Below are 19305 nucleotides of genomic sequence, written 5' to 3'. Positions count from 1 at the left end.
AAGCACGGGGAGGCACTCTACTGCCTCCACACGGCACTTAAGACAAACTCTGTAAAAAATAAAATTGAGAATGGAAATGGGGAATGTGTCAAAGAGACAACAACCCGACCAAATAAAAAAAACAACAGCAGAAGGTCACCAACAAATAAATATAAATTCATCTACATTCAAGTCCGTGCGCTCAACAGAGAGTCATATAGTAAACAAACATATTTATCATAACCATATAACAGTTTGAGGCCCGTTCTGAAGATTTGAAGGTCCCTTCTATATATTGGTTATCTAAACCCAGTAAAATCTTAACTTCACAAAAAAAACCCAGTAAAATATCGTTTAATCTTGGCCACTATTAAGTGTTCTACAACTAATCTTTCAATGCCTTTTACTAGTTCCTTCGCTAAGTACTATCAGAGAATGAAATATATGAAAAAAGCGGAATTAACTATTTTGGGAGTGTTAAAAATTCTTTCGACGTTTATGATAAATTACGTTCTTTTTGATGGTCTTTTTGATTCTGTTGACAGTTTTGGCTTTTCCACTCTTTATACACTACACTTCCATACAATCTTATCAAACAAAAGTTTTCCTACTAAGTATTTGATTAAATGATCATTTGGTAAATCTGAATGCAAATATATTCTTTCCCTATTGTTAATTTTCCTTTTTTAAATGGTGATGGTATCGATAATCACAACTCGTTCGCTATATATATATCACCGTGTCTGTTCTGACGATTTTTAACTTTAAACGAACGTGATCTTTGCAATACTAGTAAATTATTAAGACAGGGATTACGTAATGCAAATTACTTAAAGCATTAACTAAATTATTCTATAGATATAAATATTTGGGTTTGAAGTTTGGTTTTACCTGTTGAAAACCTATTTCTAACGTTATGGCACATCCTTGATTTTGCGCAGATGTTGTTTGTCGTGCCCAGAAATTAAGCCTGGAAAACTTATAGATGTATTAAAAACTTATACTAGAAATTTATCAATTCAACACTATAAATAGATCTTTGAATGTTGATTTTATTGGTATTATTATTGATTGTGTTATCAGTAAATTAAAATCAAACTAAATATTATTGTTATATACATATGCACATTCATGGATCTACAATCTTTCGATACCTGTATCTTAGCATTGCACAAAGTCATGTTTTTCTCTGACTGTTTATGACCTCGTTATACTACTAGTAAATCAAATCGATGCTTGATGTGTAAAGATTGATAATTAAGTCTTAGATTAAATTGCGAATGGAAATGGGGAATGTGTCAAAGAGACAACAACCCGACCATTGAACTTACAACAGCAGAAGGTCACCAAAGATCTTCAATGCAGCGAGAAATTCCAGCACCTGGAGGTGTCCTTCAGCTGGCCCCTAAAAATATATATATACTAGTTCAGTGATAATGAACGCCATACTAAACTCCAAATTGTAAACAAGAAACTAAAATTAAAAATAATACAATACTAACATCAAGGAATTGTATATTTAAATATACAATTCCTTGCTAACATATACATGATTTAGATACATGATTTTTTTATTAGTTTTCATTGGTATTGAATTTGCTTTCAGTAGCTGCGAGTACTCGCAGATCTGTACTCAATATCTTTTTGTTGTTCGGATGTACAAGTACCCGGCCACGTCCACTCTGTGTTTTTGATAGATGTATTTCTATCTGTATCCATCTGATGAGGTATGCATTTTCAACTGTTTTTATAGTACGTTCTCATGTTGTACTGTTGCACCACAGTCCAAGGTTAGGGATCCCGCGAACATGTCCACAGTCCAAGGTTAGGGATCCCGCGAACATGTTTCAACCTGCCACATTCTGTATGTGTATGTCTGTCCCAAGTCAGGAGCATGTAATTTATTAGTTGTCGTTTGTTGCTGTGTTACATATTTGGTTTTCATTCTTTTTTGTACATAGATTAGACCGTTAGTTTTCTCGTTTGCATTATTTTACATTTGTGATTTCTGGGCCTTTTATAGCTGTCTATAGGGCAGGTGCTTTGCTCATCAGTCTCGAATGCCGTACGGTGACATATAGTTGTTTTAATATATCTGTGGCATTTGGTCTCCTCTGTAGAGTTGCCTCATTGGCAATCACACCACATCTTCTTTTTAATATATGAAGGCCATCGTCGATTGTTGTCATGGGGATCATTCGCATTTTCACAATTGGTGTCCGACGTATTTGGAGATTGAAAATTAACATTGATTACATAGATTGCTGCATTTTTTATTCGCTATTAACATACACAATAGTGTTAAGGTGGCTCGGGACTATTCGACTGCGCATAATTTCACGCATGAATTACAAAAGTATATGTCGTAAATTCGATATATTTTTTTTTAAATATTTTGATTGATTAGAAATGTCAAATCAATGTAGTTATGTGACTAACAGTATATTTTCGTTATTATCCGTATTTGTTAAAGGTTCAAAATGACATTTCACCCATTTTCACCATTTTCCCGCCAAAATTTAGGTTTTAAGTAAAAAAAAAATTCCCTTATCGGTGACCTATGTTTTTTATTTGCTCATTCTTTGAAGCTATAGTTAAGCTTCTTATATTACAGTTTTGGACCAAGTGTCATAGAACGTGTTTTTGATATTCCGGTAAAAAAATATGTCAACACCTCTATTTTACCTATCAATTCATTGAAAAATAGTCCCTTTGCTGGGTTGAATATTTGGATGTTCCTGTAAAAATCTTATTACATACAGATGTCAAATCACAAATCAATTACGCTGATGTTGTTTCAGGGCCGATAAATCTAGATACGATCCGTGAAAACTAGTCGATCCTTTGAATAGGTTATTAATTTCTCCCTGGGCCAAATTTATTACGGAAAAGTACTTTGAGTTTCTAAAAGCTTCCACCATATCATCAATTCTTGGAAGCGGATAAACATCCTTTTTAGTAAGGGTGTTCAATTTACGAAAATCAAAACTCAAACGTTGAGAGTTGTCCTTTTTGCGAACTAAGGTCTGTTTAACTAGCGGGATGTATAATCCCGCACTTACGCCTTAACAGAATGGGAACGTTTAATCTTTGTCATTTCGTGTAGGGAGAAAGCCACGGTTTCTGCATGATTCCTTGCAAAAACGCTTTTCGGTGTCTGACTTGGCATGTCTTCGCCATCCATTGTTCCAACATAACATTATTATCCAGTGGTAGTTTAGTTTCACGCGTACGCCTTTCGTCCTTGTAAATATGCATTGTATTAAAAGTAAAAAGTGTTTATCCCTCAAAAGCCTTGACAATATAACTACTGGACGTTAAGCAAACGCAACTCAAAAAATCTCTCTTCGACATATGATTGCTATTGTTATCTCCCCCCTTAATACATGATATATTTATTCAGGTTTTTTTATTTCAAATAATGCATAAATATTCAAATGAAACAAATAAGTTGCATTCAAAATAACATTTTTTTTCAAGATTTTTGTCTTTCTTTTGAATTCTCAATCACTCACCCTAGTAAAAGTTGTAGGTAGAGCGATAACCTTTTAATTAACTAAGTGATAACAAACGGTTATAGCCTGAAATGACTTCAATATGACAGATTAACATAGAATTCATTTAATGTATGCAGAAATCTAAAAGTATATATAAACACGACAATTTGTAGTTATATATCGTTTATTTCAAAATTATGAAAAATGTTTGTCACTGATTATTAATAATAATTCATAGGAAGGTATCGTGTGAGGTGATTTGATTTATAACCGAAGATCTGCTTATGTAAACAGACTTTTTTTTAATTCTCCCTTGATACAATCAGATGGGTTTTTTTCCAATGCAAAGATTTTTTTTAGATATATATTGCTTTTTTATTCATATATCTCTTTTTAGAAAAAGATGTGGTAGGATTGCCAATAAGACAACTCTCCATAACAGCCCAAAATGACACAAAAATTAACAGCTATAGGTCACCTTACGGCTTTCAGCAATGAGCAAAGCCCTAACCGTATAGTCAGCTATTAGGCCCCACAAAACGAGAAAATAAACGACCTAACTAATGTACAAAATATTAACGGAAACAAATATATAACACAATAAAAAAAAAAAAAACGTAAAGCTTCCTGATGTGGGGCAGGAACACACATACACAATGGCAGAGATAAACATGTCAGCGGGATGCCAATCCTTCCCTAAACTGGGACAGTGGTGTCACAGTACAAAATAAGAACGAATCAGTTTAAAAAGAATTAATAGTAGATGGATATATAACCAAAACACATAGTGGACGTGGATGGGTACTTGTACATCCAAGCAACAAAAAGACATTAAGTACAGATCTGAGAATACTCGTAGTTACTATAATTGAAAGCCAATAACAACATATAAAAACAATCATGCATCTAAGACTAAATTATCAATAAGTGCACATTCAATGGAATTAGGATAAAAAAAAAAACGTGGCGGCATTTACAGCAGAGAAAACATGACATTGTGCAGTGCCAAGATTCAACATCGTGGAGCTCCTAAAATCCTAAGGTATACAAGCAGTTATTCATATGTTTGTGTTTCATTGATTCTTTTGAGGTTTCTCAAGAAATTATTTAGGACACAACTGACTTCTTTATTATAATTTTCATCATGGGTACAAGGAATATCCACAACTTATTCAAACATATTTTTTTTTCATCAAGGGTATAAGGACTAGCCGCAAATTAATCAAACACCTGAAGAGAAACAGGTGTAAATACAAAACCTTACTTCATAAGAATAAATTACTTTTATTAGCAACAAATCAACGAAATCAAAGACGTACACCATTTATAAAATCAATTATGAATAAAGATATTAACATTATGTCATATTTTATCTCTCAATGTCAAGTAATCATATCTAATTGTAGGCGCCATGTTGATGTTAAAACTTCCTGTGGTGTCACAAGCCATTTCAATTCGAAGTAAATTGACAGTTATTTGAGATATTTTCAAAACACACTTATGGAAACACTATTAGTATGCAAAATTACGGTAATGAGGAAAGATTGCCAATGGACAACTGTCCTCAAAAAGACAAATGGCACGAATAAAATAAATAAAAGTCACCGCATGGTATATAACCATAAGTAAACCATATTACGCAGTGAACAGCAAATGGCCTCGAATAGAAGAATGTGGAACAGCTAAATGCCTGTTTTACGTAATAAATTAAAAAAAAAAGAATAAACGACAAACAATTATGACAGACGGTAACCCAAATATATCCAGTAGACTCAAGCTTCCGATAGGTAAACTTGCTCAAAACACCTTTAGTCAAACCAAATATTTGTATCTATTTAAAAGTTTAGTACAGCCTTTCAGTGATTTTTGTTTATAAAATCCCTATTAAACTTGCAAAATGTTTCAGTTATTCAAGTCTGAATATTAAACCCATCAGAGTTAGAATTAGATTTTAATGTTTGAAAGGAATATCCCTGTCCAAAATTATGAAAATAAACAATAGTGAAAAAATATCATATCTTTTGATTTTAATTTTTCGGAAGATTTTTTCCGGTTAACCTGTAGTATCCGAAATCAGGAAAAATAGTTATCAAAGGTACCAGGATTATAATTAAGTACGCCAGACGCGCGTTTCGTCTATATAAGACTCATAATATTTATCAAAGGTACCATGTTCATACTTTAGTACGCCAGACGCGCGTTTCGTCTACATAAGACTCATCAGTGACGCTCATATCAAAATATTTATCAAATCAAACAAGTGCAAAGTTGAAGAGCATTAAGGATCCAAAATTCCAAAAAGTTCATTCCTGGGATAAGAAAATCCTTAGAAAAGACATTTACTGCTGTTTATATCAGATTGTTTGAAGTCAGTTGCTGTTTGAAAATTATGTCTTCTGTCTAATTAGAGAATTGTAGAATACTCAAAGTAAAGATATGTTCCATACAGGTTCAAGTTTGCAATTAAAATGGCACAAGTAGCGCCCATAGGAATACCTGTTATTTGTTGATAACCTAATTTTCGAAACGCACACATTCCTTACAAAGAAGGCTATGAATAACAGGACAGCAACAGTAAGTATGAGTCAAGTATGCTCATTCGGTTATAATAATTATTTGTATATCTGAAATTTGTTTTAACGTTTAGCCTACTGTTGGCATTTATTCGCGACATATAGATTGGACACGTACGTGACAAACATAAACTGAAAGACTAACTCCACTTTTGCTGTTAAAGTTATAATCATATAATACTGACTCTAAAAGTTAATAAAACTCTCTTATTGTTGACTGAATAACTTGAAAAGTTACTAGCGTTATTATTCAAGAAATAATGACTGATTTTTTTGTGTGCAACACCTTCTACAAACACTGTAAAATCAAACACCGATCATAGCAACTTATCCAAAATTATGCTAGTGTAGTTCTTGATCTTAGATCAAACAGCAACTATGATCTTTTATAATCAAAAATATTCTGATATCATAAAAAGAGATCTGAAGTTATAACGCTATTCATAGTAATAATTTATTTTCAATATGTTTTTAAAAGAAACAAGCATTTAAGCATATAAAGGTGAATCATTATAATAGTTAACATTAAAGAAGGTAATAAACGTAAAAATCTGCGAGGCAGCGATCAAGGTTTGAATATGGTTTGAATTATGTTCCGACCGAATGAAAATTTAAAATACCTTTGTCTTGTGAATCAAAAGTGACGGAGAAATATCACAACAAGTTCCTATATATGCGGGCCAAAACAGCATGAAGTAGTACACTTGAGCTAATTGCAGTCCCTGATTTGGGAATGATTGGGATAAACTAGTATTTGAGCGTTTGACCCGTTTCATATTAAAAAAAGTTTATGCAACCAAAAATAAAAAAAAAATCGGAAACAACACAATACAATTTAGGTAAATATTTATGAATGACAGAGGACTACAAGAAGATCCAGAAAAAAACCCACATGATTTGATTAGAATAAAATTGCAATGGACAAATCGGATTTCACATTCTAACAAATGCTTCACATACGTCATTTAAGAATGCTGAAAATAAACTAGACTTTGTTACTAGACCATCGTTTAAGCAGCTCATAGAACTATAAACTGTCTTATATTACAGACTTTTTGTGGGTTTTTTTCTTTTCGAGGTGCTGCCTTATCTTCTGTTCGCTCCCAAACTCAATGATGTGTTTGCATCTTGGACGAGTTTGTTTGACTTAACTTAACTTAATCCACTTCGTCCCAAGGGGGACATAGGGCGACTACAGTAGCTTTCTTGGACGAGTTTGTTTGAACCTTACATATAACATTTTTTAAGAGAGTGTCCGAAATGATGTTGGTATTTGACTTAATTCTGTCCAAGAAAAACTGTTTTCCATGAGAAAAAGGAAAGAATTTTATTGCTGCAATAATAAATTTAATAGTGATTGATGATGTCCAACAATAAAGGATATAAGCGCCTTTCGCCACATTAACATTCCAGTGATAAAAGTCCTTTTTCGCTTTTATATCTGTATGACAGATAACAAATTAAATACTAAGATGCATTAATGAATAAATCTTCATCTAGAAGGGTGATGTTTCCTCTATCTTTACTAAAACGCTTATTAAGCTTTTAAAAGACCTATAGTAGTATGAATTTGTTGAAAATATTGAAGGTTTTATATGTTAATAATGTTAAATTCTTGATAGCCTATCAGAGTGTTTTTTGTTTGGATTCAGTAGATATGGCAATAAAATTTGTATGTTAAAAGTCTTATACATTTATGAGAACACAAATTTTACAAGGCCTAGATTAATAGAAGACGGTTGACTTCTACCACATTCATAAAGTTGTTTATGGTCTATTGACGAACTGACACCAAAGAATTATGGGATGTCAAGTAAAAGTGGTACTGTCATTATTATCATATAAGTATGCAATTACGTAACTGTCACAAAACTTGTACAGTTCATGCTCCGTAAATTACCAACATTTCTCTATTGAAATCTTACTAACATATATACTTTACACCTGGTGATATTTATACTTTTTACATCCAATACAGTCTATGCAACTACAACATATTTTAAGGTTTCTGTTATGATACATTCACATAAAAGATATTATGTCATGAAGAGAAAATAAATTAGTTGTCTTTTTAATTTACCAGATTATGAGAGATTGACAGAGTACATGTACGGGACTTTTGCTTGGCTGTGAAGGCGTGTTTATAGTCAGCACCTTTTAAAGTCTACTATGAAGATGAGTTTCGAGGACCGCATGTTGGACGGTAGATGTCGATTGGTTCTCTTTGCGTTCGTTTACTGCTTCAATGATAAATTATTACATTGCATGTATTTTTCATTATAATACGTTATTTTGATTGGCTAACACCAATCTCGCGTCATTCTGGAATCAAACTTAATTTCCAAATGAAATTTAAAATTCATGATAACACTAGCTTCCACACATCCTTCTGTTCATTAAAACTTTGAATACCTCAAACGTTATTAGTAAACATAAATAATAACTAGTTATTAATATCGAAAAAAGTAAATTTAAATCACAAAAATTCTGAACTTATAGTTGTCTCATTGGCACTCACACCACATCTTCCTATATCTAATTATAGGAAAATTCAAAACGGAAAGTCCCTAATCAATTGGCAAAATCAAGCTCAAACACATCAAACAATTGGACAAATGTCATGTTTCTGATTTTATAGCTAGCCAAAACTCTCACTTCTAAAAATAATTTTTATAATATTTCAAATGCGGCTCGCTTATAATCAATTTAGGATTTTTGAGTTTTTGCATAAATCCTAAAATACCAAATAGACAGTAAGATGTCACATTCGCTCTAGGTAAAGTCTCTGTGTACGAAAAGTCGGATGTACTACTAGTATCTTTCATTTCAGTGTACTGTAAAGGAAAATCAAAACAAAAATTATAAAAAAATGTAGCGGTGTTTATTTAGTCAATGCAAATATTAATTAGATATTAACGTAAGATGATTAAACTGTTAGATGAACCTCAAATTTAATTCATGTAGTTCATAATTAAATTGACATACATGACATGTGAAATATTTCTTCAATTAACTTTAAACAATTAAGAGATGTAAAAATTGACAGCGAATGAGTAGAATAATAATTAATACGACCAAGTAATTTGTTTTTCATCATGATTTAACTATATGCATATACATCCATCTTAAAATAGATAACTATAATGTTGTTAAATGACAGGTTTCAATTTAAATTCAAATAAGTTGTACTTTAAAGATATTCTTAAAATTATTTTCATTCATAAATTGATGTCGTGACAAACTGAATACGTCAATGATGCCATTTGTCGACCCTTGTTTTTGCCTAAAACAATCCTGCTGAATGAGTAATCCTTCAATATGTTTGCGTATGCATTAATAGATATTAATTATCATAAGGCGCGCAATCACAACTCCCACGATTTTAAAATAGCTGTCAATTTAAATAAATTATCAGATGGTTATGATTGATGAAATGCTCATCTTCATGAGTGAAAGTTTTGGAAAACTAGAATAAACGGCCCTCTTTAAACACAAATATACTAGTAAATCCTGTATATTTTTTAAGACGATAGTACTACAAATTTGGCTTTTTTTCTGATAAACATGTACTATTAGATATAGTGTGCTAGTGACCTAATATAGATAGTGTCAGTAAATTCTATATGGAATGAAATTCACTGACCATAGCAGCGAACATAGCAAATGTAATGAAAAAGTACAAAATAGAAATACTGGGGTTGATAGAGACTCGATGGATTTCAAATGGTAAATTAACGCTTGTTATACTGTTGAAACTATACCTTATTCTGGACAATAAGATGACGGTGGTCCACATACAGAAGGAGTTGTCATGATGATGTCAAAGAAAGCCAATAGGACACCTACATCTTGGGAACATATAAGTTCAGGAATAATGACTATAACCTTTAAAACAAAACACAAATGACTATTAAAAACAAACTTTATTTAGTGCTATGCACCAAAAAATAATGCAGATGAAATATACCAGGGGATAACACCTTAAATGGAATTTTTAACCAGCAAAGATACAATGATCTAACAGTTTTTATGGGGGAATTCAATTTTAAAAAAAAACAGCAAAATAGTGTATGAGCAATAAATAGGAAAACATGGATAAGGTCAATAGAATGAAAATGTAGAAAGATTTGCAGAACTATGTGCCAACAATAAATTGGTTATTGGAGGGAGTGCATTTCTACACAACACGTTCAAAAGGCAACATAAGTATAACCAGACCATCTCACAGAAACCCAAATTAACCATTTCTGCATCAAAAACAAATTCAGACCACTTCAAGATGTTTGTGTCAACAGAGGAACAGATGCGGCATCAGACCATCCCCTTCTTATTTGAATTGTAAGGATGAATATAAGGAAAGTATACACTCCGAAAAATTCATCAATGGTGAAATACAATGTTAACTTTTTGAAAGAAATGTCAGGAAAAGAACAGTCCAACATCACTCTTTCAAACAAATTCCAGTATCTAGAAGAACTTGATTATATTGAAGACCAGTGGAGTCAGATAAAAGAGATAATAAACAGCATATGTGAAGATCATTGAATCAAAGTAAAACCAGAAAATAAAAAGCTGATGTTCAAACTCATAACATCAAAACTCACAAGGAAGTTAGACAATGTGTAAGAAATGATAGAAGAACATATGTTGAAAATCATCTTGCCTCAAAAGCGGAAGACAAAACTGGGAACGTCCCTACCACTATAACAGATTGCTAGATCGGCCGAATACTGTAAAAAAAACTTTTAAAAGTACCACCTCTGGCTGATATATCAAATATCAGCAGAGCAGATGAAGACGTTTTAATAAACAAAAATGAATACCATACCAACAAAAGTATAAATAAAACTTGCAGTTAAAAAAATGTAATCAGGCAAGGCATCAGGTCAAGACACCATTCCACCAGAAGCTGACAAAGCCTGTCTAGACCTAATTGCTAACATCTAGCATTATATATTCAGTGATATATGGCAGCAAGAAGAAATGCCTGCAGAATGGAACGAGGGTTATATAATCAAACTACCGAAGAACGACAACCTTTAATAATGCAAAAATTACAGAGAAATTGCATTACTATCAGTTGCAGCAAAGGTACTGAATAGAATCCTCAATATACGAGTTCTCAAGGCTGTAGATGAAAAGCTAGGAGAACGGCAGGCATGATTACGGAAAGACTGATCATGCATAGACAAGAAATTGAATGCCAAACTACGCATAATAAAAGAAAAGTCATAAGAGTGGAACACCTTTTTCTTATTAACTTTGTTGACTTTGAAAATGCAATTGACAGCTTGGATATAGAAACCTTATGGAACATCATGGCTCATTATGGTATATCACAATCATTCATAAATATCATCAGGAACTCTTATAACAAAATGAAATATAGATGTATACCTTTAGGCAAGCTAAGCGAGAGATTTAATTTTAAAACTGGTTTAAAACAAGGCTACCTGCAATCACCCTTTCTATTTCTCTTGCCAATAGACTTTACATCACGAAAGTTTAAACTGAAGGAAAAAAGAAATGGAATCCAATGGATGATGTGGCCACAACTAAAAGACTTGGATTTTGCAGACGATATAGCCCTAAAATCTCAAATATTCAGTACACAACAGATTTACGAAAAAAACATTCCTTCTCTCTTCAACATCTACAAGTATTAAGCTCGGACTCAAACCAAACGAAGATAAGACATAGGTAACGATACTCAATATTAAAAGTAAACAACAAATACAGATGAACAACAACAGCATAGAAGAATTAGAAGAATGTACTTGCTAGAATCTAGGAAGCAGTGTCAACATAGAAGGGGGGAACAGACGCTGATGTTCAAGCAAGAATCAACAAAGCTATAAAGCCACGCTTCACATTCTAGGGAAAGTATGGCGTGCCAAGACCACAAAAACTTTTAACTCAAACGTAAAATCGGTGCTCTTGTATAGATCATGGAAAATTAAAACAACGTTGTCTAGACTCCAAATATTCATCAACTTCTGACTAAGGAGAATCATGAACGAACATCAAAAGGTTTGACAAAGTTCAAGACATAAATAAATACACAGAAAACTATGCAAACAAAAGAAATATAAAATGTTCATTTCTGTTCTCGTGCTATGAACAACAAATTTATTTAATTTGTGAAAACTATTTCCATACTTCTAACAAACACATTATGATCTTAAAATTTACCTGTGAACGTTATTTTATTCAACAATATTGATATAAGCATGCTACACAGAGTATGCTGGAGTTTCTTATCGACAACAAATTGTAGGCATTCCTATGGGAGGGAACGAACTGTGTTGTTGTCTATTCGTTTGATGTGTTTTGTTGTTTGATTTTTCCATTTGATTAGGGACTTTCCGATTGAATTTTCTTCGGAGTTCAGTATTGTTGTGATTTTTTTTCCCTTGCCGATCTCTTCTTAATTTCATATGAACTTCAGAGCCTTCAAACACTTGTCAAAAACAAGACGATCAAAGAAGCCAGGTTATTTAATTTCACTTTCAGATATATTGATGATGTTCTATCAATTAACAAACTAGTCTGATTGAGTTCCATTAATGTATCCCCCAGAACTAGAAATTAAAGAAACAACAGACACGGCTTCCTCCGCCTCATTTTACCTCGACATATCGGACATATCGGATATGTTTCTTACGTCGCAACTACACAATCCCCTTCCCTTTCATGAATGAGACCTACCGAATTAGACTATTTACCGGATATGTTATCACATAAACAACACGACGGGTGCCACATGTGGAGCAGAATCTGCTTGCCCTTCCGGAGCACCTGAGATAACCCCTAGTTTTTGTTGGGGCTCGTGTTGTTTATTCTTTAGTTTTCTCTGTTGTGTCATGTGTACTATTATTTGTCTGTTTGTCTTATTCATTTTTAGTCTTGGCGTTGTCAGATTATTTTAGATTTATGAGTTTGACTGTACGTTTTGTATCTTTCGTCCCCCTTTTTAACATGCACAGTCAATTCAGTAATAGAATCTATGAAAAACGAAACGTTTTAATTTTGAAATTACTGACTTTGTTTATCATCTTAATACGTGTCATAGTATTCTTTTATTTGTCTTTATTAATATTAATTTAACTACTTGGTCTCTGGTTTTTGTTTTGGTGATATCCATTTGACGTGGCTCTGAACTTGTGCATTCTGTCATTGTGTTGTTTGCAATATCTTTCATATTTGCGTTGTCCGTGTGACATATTGTGGTTCTTTGATACATATGACGTTGCTCTGTTCTTAAACATACCGATATTGTGTAAGTGTTTTATTATAATGTGTGTGTTCTGGTCTTTCACATTTGCCAATGCTTTGCCTTTATGCCCTTTTTTATTTCTTTTAAGCATAATGGAGCGGCTCTTTTTTTATAGAAAAAATACACAAGTATATAGACAAGCGACAAGAAGGAAATGTAAACTTATAACTTACATTCTGCAGGGGTTATTCCTATAGAACTACAGACTATTATTTTCACACTTTGAACGACAAAATTATTTTATATTTCTACCTGTGTGACATTTACATTCTGGCGTCGAACACGCGATCCGACGTTAGAGTCAATGATAATACTTATTTAACAATTCAGTAATCGTTTATGGGTCGATTGAATATACATTAATAAAAATTCAAAAAGAAGAAACCAATGGATGTTTAATTTGATATATGCCTTTTTGTGCTTCTTTTCCAGGTTAAATATTTGTTTGTTTTTATTGTTATTAAAATACTTGTGGTACCTGTACGTCATGTCATTATAGCTTATGATACTCTCGTATTCTTGTCTTTTATTTTTGCTAATGTGCTTTGTCTATATGCTGTTTAGTGTTCTTCGATACGTTTAGTTGGTTCTATATTTATTCATTCTGTTTTTGTGCTAGTATAAGACTTGTTTGTTGCTTGTATTTCATTTTTGCTTGCTATGTGCTTTGTCTATATATATGTCTTTTTTATGTTTCTTTGTTACATTTATATTAAATATATGTATTTATACATCCCGGCATTGTGTTATTGTACTTTGATTAATGTGTGTATTCTTATCTTGAATTTTCGCTATGTTGCTTGGTCTATATGCTGTGGTGTGCTTCTTTGTTGTATATTTGTTTGTTTTGTTATGATTTTGATTATAGCACATTGATGACTGCTGTATTTTTGACAGTTCACCTTTTATGTCGTTTTTTTTTGTTCACGCATCGTCGTCAATATAATGGAATTTGATGGGACTGTCATACAAGTGAGAGGTTTAGCTAGCTAGACACTAAGTTCAGTCCACAATTTTCTGCACAAGAAAATGCCTATACCAAGTGAGGAATATGACAGTTGTTGTCAATTCGTTTGTTGTGTTTGAGCTTTTGATTTTGCCATTCAATTAGGAACTTTCAGTTTTGAATTTTCGTCGGAGTTCCGTTTTTTGTTATCTTACTTTTGGTCCATGGTTTTACTTGTCTTAATTACATGTTACATCGTCCTTTTTAAATCGTCCTTTTTTATTATTAATTATTGTATTTATATTGTGTCATAAATCAAATGTATTTGTGCAGTGTATGCTTCCATGTTTTTATTAATACATCTTTTTGATTGAGTTAATTTTGATATTTTATAATGTGTCTTTATATGTTTTTTTTGTAACACTACTATTTCAGGTTCGGGTAACGGCTTGCGCCTGTTAAAACGTTTAAGCCAGCTTCATTTGTTTACACCTATCCTTATTCAGGTCACTGTAGTTCAGTAGGTGTCGCTTGTTGATGTGGTTCTTACGTGTTTCTCGTTTTATTTTATAGATAAGATTGTAAAATGTGTTCCTGTTTGAATTGTTTACACTAGTCATTTTGGGCCCTTTCAGTACTAGAGCTGTTCGGTATGAGCCAGTGCTTCGTGTTGAAGGCCGTACTTTGACATGTAGTTGTTTCCTTTTAAACCACATTGTGACTAGACGGAGAATTGTCTCATGACGCTTATACCTTTTTCGTATTTCAACTATAATGACAGTTCAATCCCAAAACAGGTTCATTTGTCTGTTCAATCAAGGAACCTCATTCAAGGCTGGTATTGCATATCTCTGTTTTTGTACAAAATTAGCAAAAAATCTTTTTTGATTCAATCTTTTATATGTACAATTTATACCTGTATTTTTGCAAATGATTTTATTTTTAGCTTACCTGGCCTAAAAGGCCAAGTGAGCTTTTCTCATCACTTGGCGTCCGTCGTCTGTCGTCCGGCGTCGTAAAAGTTAAAATCTTCTTCTCTAAAACTACTGGTCCAAATTAAAGCAAACTTGGCCAAAATCATCATTGATGTATCTAGTTTAAAATTTGTGTTTTTTTACCCAGCCAACCAACCAAGATGGCCGCTATGGCTAAAAATAGAACATAGGGTTCAAATGCAGTTTTTGGCTAATAACTCAAAAACCAAAGCATTTAGAGCAAATCTAACATAGGGTAAACTTGTTTATCAGGTTAAGATCTATCTGCCCTGAAATTTTCAGTTGAATCAGACAACCCATTGTTGGGTTGCTGCCCCTAAATTGTTAATTTTAAGGAAATTTTACTGTTTTTGGTTATTGTCTTGAATATTATTATAGATGGAGATAAACTGTAAACAGCAATAATGTTCAGCAAAGTAAGATTTACAAATAAGTCACATGACCAAAATGGTCAGTTGACCCCTTTAGGAGTTATTGCCCTTTATAGTCAATTTTTAACCATTTTTCGTAAATTTTAGTTAACTTTTACAAAAATCTTCTCCTCTGAAACTACTGGGCCAAATTTTACCAAACATAGCCAGAATCATCATTAGGCTATCTAGTTTAAAAACTGTATTTGTGACCGGACAAACCAACCAAGATGGCCGCTACGGCTAAAAATAGAACATAGGGGTAAAATGCAGTTTTTGGCTTATAACTCAAAAACCAAAGCATTTAGAGCAAATCTGACAAAGGGGTGAAATCTGTTTATCTGGTGAAGATCTATCTGCCCTGACATTTTTAGATGATTCGGACAACTCGTTGTTAGGTTGCTGCCCCTAAATTGGTAATTTTAAGGAAATTTTGCTGTTTTGGGTTATTATCTTGAATATTATTATAGATAGAGATAAACTGTAAACAGCAATAATGTACAGCAATTTAAGAATCAAAAATAAGTCAAATGACCAAAATGGTCAATTGACCCCTGAGAAGTTATTGTCCTTTATAATCAATTTTTAACAATTTTCATAAAATTTGTAAATTTTTACTAACATTTTCCACTGAAACTACACGGACAAGTTCATTATAGATAGAGGTAATTGTAAGCATTAAGAATGTTCAGTAAAGTAAGATGTACAAACACATCACAATCACCTAAACACAATTTTGTGATGAACTGTCTGCTTCCTTTGTTTAATTCACACATACCAAGGTGAGCGACACAGGCTCTTTAGAGCCTCTAGTTTTTTTGACGCAATTGAAATATGGTGACTTAGTGTCTTTTTATTGTTTGGATGTACAAGTACCCGGCCACGTCCACTCTGCATGTGTTTTGTTAGATGTGTTTCTATACACGTGTATCCTTCTGATGTGTAAATCATTGTTCAACTGATATTTATACATTTATACCCCCGTTTTAAAAAGGGGGGTATACTGTTTTACCTCTGTCTGTCCTTCCGTCAGTCCGTCCGTCCCATGAATATTTTTCGTCGCATTTTCCTCAGGAACTACAATACAAGGATTTCTGAAATTTGGTTTCAGGGTTTATATAAGTCAGCTATACCGTGTGATGCGTTTTCAGATTGATCACTTGAAAACTTCCTGTTTGCCGAACACTTGTATGATTTTACACATGATAGCCAAGTTGAAAATTTTCGTCACATTTTTCTCAGGAACTTCAATACAAGGATTTCTGAAATTTGGTTTCAGGATTTATATAAGTCAGCCATACCGTGTGATGCGTTTTCAGATTCATCACTCGACAACTTCCTGTTTACCGAACACTTGCATATTTTTACACTATTAATATTATCCACTTGCGGCGGGGTATCATCAGTGAGCAGTAGCTCGCAGTTACACTTGTTCGTTCTAATGTTGTACTGTTACACCAGTGTCAGGGGATCCCGCTAACATGTTTAACCCGGCCACATTCTGTATGTATGTGCCTGACCCAAGTCAGGAGTCTGTAATTCAGTGTTTGTCAATTGTTGATGTGTTATATATTTGTTGTTTGTTCATACATTTTACGTAAATAAGGCTGTTAGTTTTCTCGTTTGAATTGTTTCAAATTTGTTATTACGTGCCCTTTAATAGCGGACTAAATGTAGTAGGGTTTTACTCTATGTTGATGGCCGAACGATGACGTAGAGTTGTTAATTTCTGAGGCATTTGGTCTTTAGAGTGTTGTCTCGTTGCCAATAATACCACATCTTCTGTTTTATATTTGTGACATTTTTTTGCGCTAAATGAAATGTCACTCGGTACAAGACAAATAGATTTTCATCGGGGGGAGGATGGTAAAAATTGAATAACCTGTATATAAATAAGGAGATGTGGTATGATTGAAAATGAGACAACTATTCATCTAAGTACAAATGAAGTGGGTGTAAGCAACAATGAGGGAAAAAACACAATTCAGTTATATAAGGCCCCGACATGAAGAATATGAAACAATCTAATTGAAACTTGAAAACGACCTAATTTAAAACAAAACAGTGTACGAAAACAAATAAAGACGGACAAGAATCAACGACAACCACTAGAGGCTACTGACAGGGACAGGTACATAAAAAAAGTGCCGGATCAAAAATGTTTGTGAGCTAGCGCTCAACCCTCCTGCAGACCAAACAACCTGCGACTGCGACTCATCATATCGATACAAAGCACCATTAAGATGTAAACAAAAACACTGACGGGCATGGACGTGACAACGTATTTGTACATCCCTAACAACTAAAAAGACACATAGTACAGACCTGCTAGTATTTGTAGTTATTTACATTTGGTCAGAGCTGAAAATAAATCATTTTGCGCGAGATTGACTGATATTAAAATTTTGAATCATAAAAGCAGGATTACTGAAGAATACACGAAAAACTTTAGCGCGGGAAAATCATGATAAAAAACATACGCATTCGCAGCAATTGATTGGTTGGTGCTTCCATTTGTCTACGATCTATAAAACAAGCGTAATGGACCCAACTAACAAGTTTGTAGCTCTAAGGTTTAATTTCAGGTTCAATAAGTGTGTTTCAAGAAAATTTGGTAGGAAGGAAGCGAATCATGCATGACCTATCATAATAATTATTCCTATCGACGGGTTCAACACTTTGTATCCTACTTATGTTCCCTTGTGTCCACTCAAAGTTATTGCAATGATGTGTTATTTTATAGCTATTTCATAACGATCCGAATCGTCATTAGATTACAGAACAATTGTTTACAAACAATTTAATCTTAATCTTCCCGTTTGTTCCACCGTTAAATAACTGATAACAAGCGAAAATGAAAGGCATTCTGTGCATAAGTGGACACCTTTATTGTCTCAAGGGAGGTAATCAAATAGAACATTTAAAGGGGTGCTAATTGAATTAAGGATTTAATATAACAGTTGGGTTATTTATCTATCTTTCTCATGATTAAATGATAAGAGATAGTCAGACAAATTTATTACCTCAATGATGCACGAAAATGGACAATAATTAGTACGAAGATTGTCCGGCATCCCAATCAATAGAGAGATACATTAAGAAAATCTGTAAATTTGTTTAAAGCCCGTTTTATTCATGTTGTATTTAACATTTTATACTGATATTTGAGAATGCTGATATGCAATGTATACGTTTTTTTTTTTTTTTTTGTCTGCTATACATTTTTGTTCTCTTTTTTAATTAGGAAATGTGGTATTTATTGCAATTTGGTACATTTGATAACTATTTTACTCATTGTTAAAGACCGTACGGTAATCTACTGTAACAGTTGATAATTTCTGTGTCATTTGGTCTCTTGTGGAGAGTTTTCTCGTTGGAATCGTACTTCATCTTCTTGTTTTTGTTACATGTTTTAAAGACATACTTACATCAACAAAAATTGTTATAACAATATCCTTTAATAGTCATATAACCTTCTTGATATTACATCATGATTTTTGTGAAATAATCGACCATTGTGAAGGGAGTTCTGATCCGGTTTAATCTGGAGTTACAGATGCTCAATGTGAAGTTGGCGGAACGTGGATTTGATTGCAGAAAGTTTGTCTTGGTGTTTTTATTTTTTATTA

Source organism: Mytilus trossulus, chromosome 2, assembly GCF_036588685.1.
Source record: "Mytilus trossulus isolate FHL-02 chromosome 2, PNRI_Mtr1.1.1.hap1, whole genome shotgun sequence".
Classification (NCBI taxonomy): domain Eukaryota; kingdom Metazoa; phylum Mollusca; class Bivalvia; order Mytilida; family Mytilidae; genus Mytilus; species Mytilus trossulus.
This window is presented reverse-complemented; position numbering follows the sequence as displayed.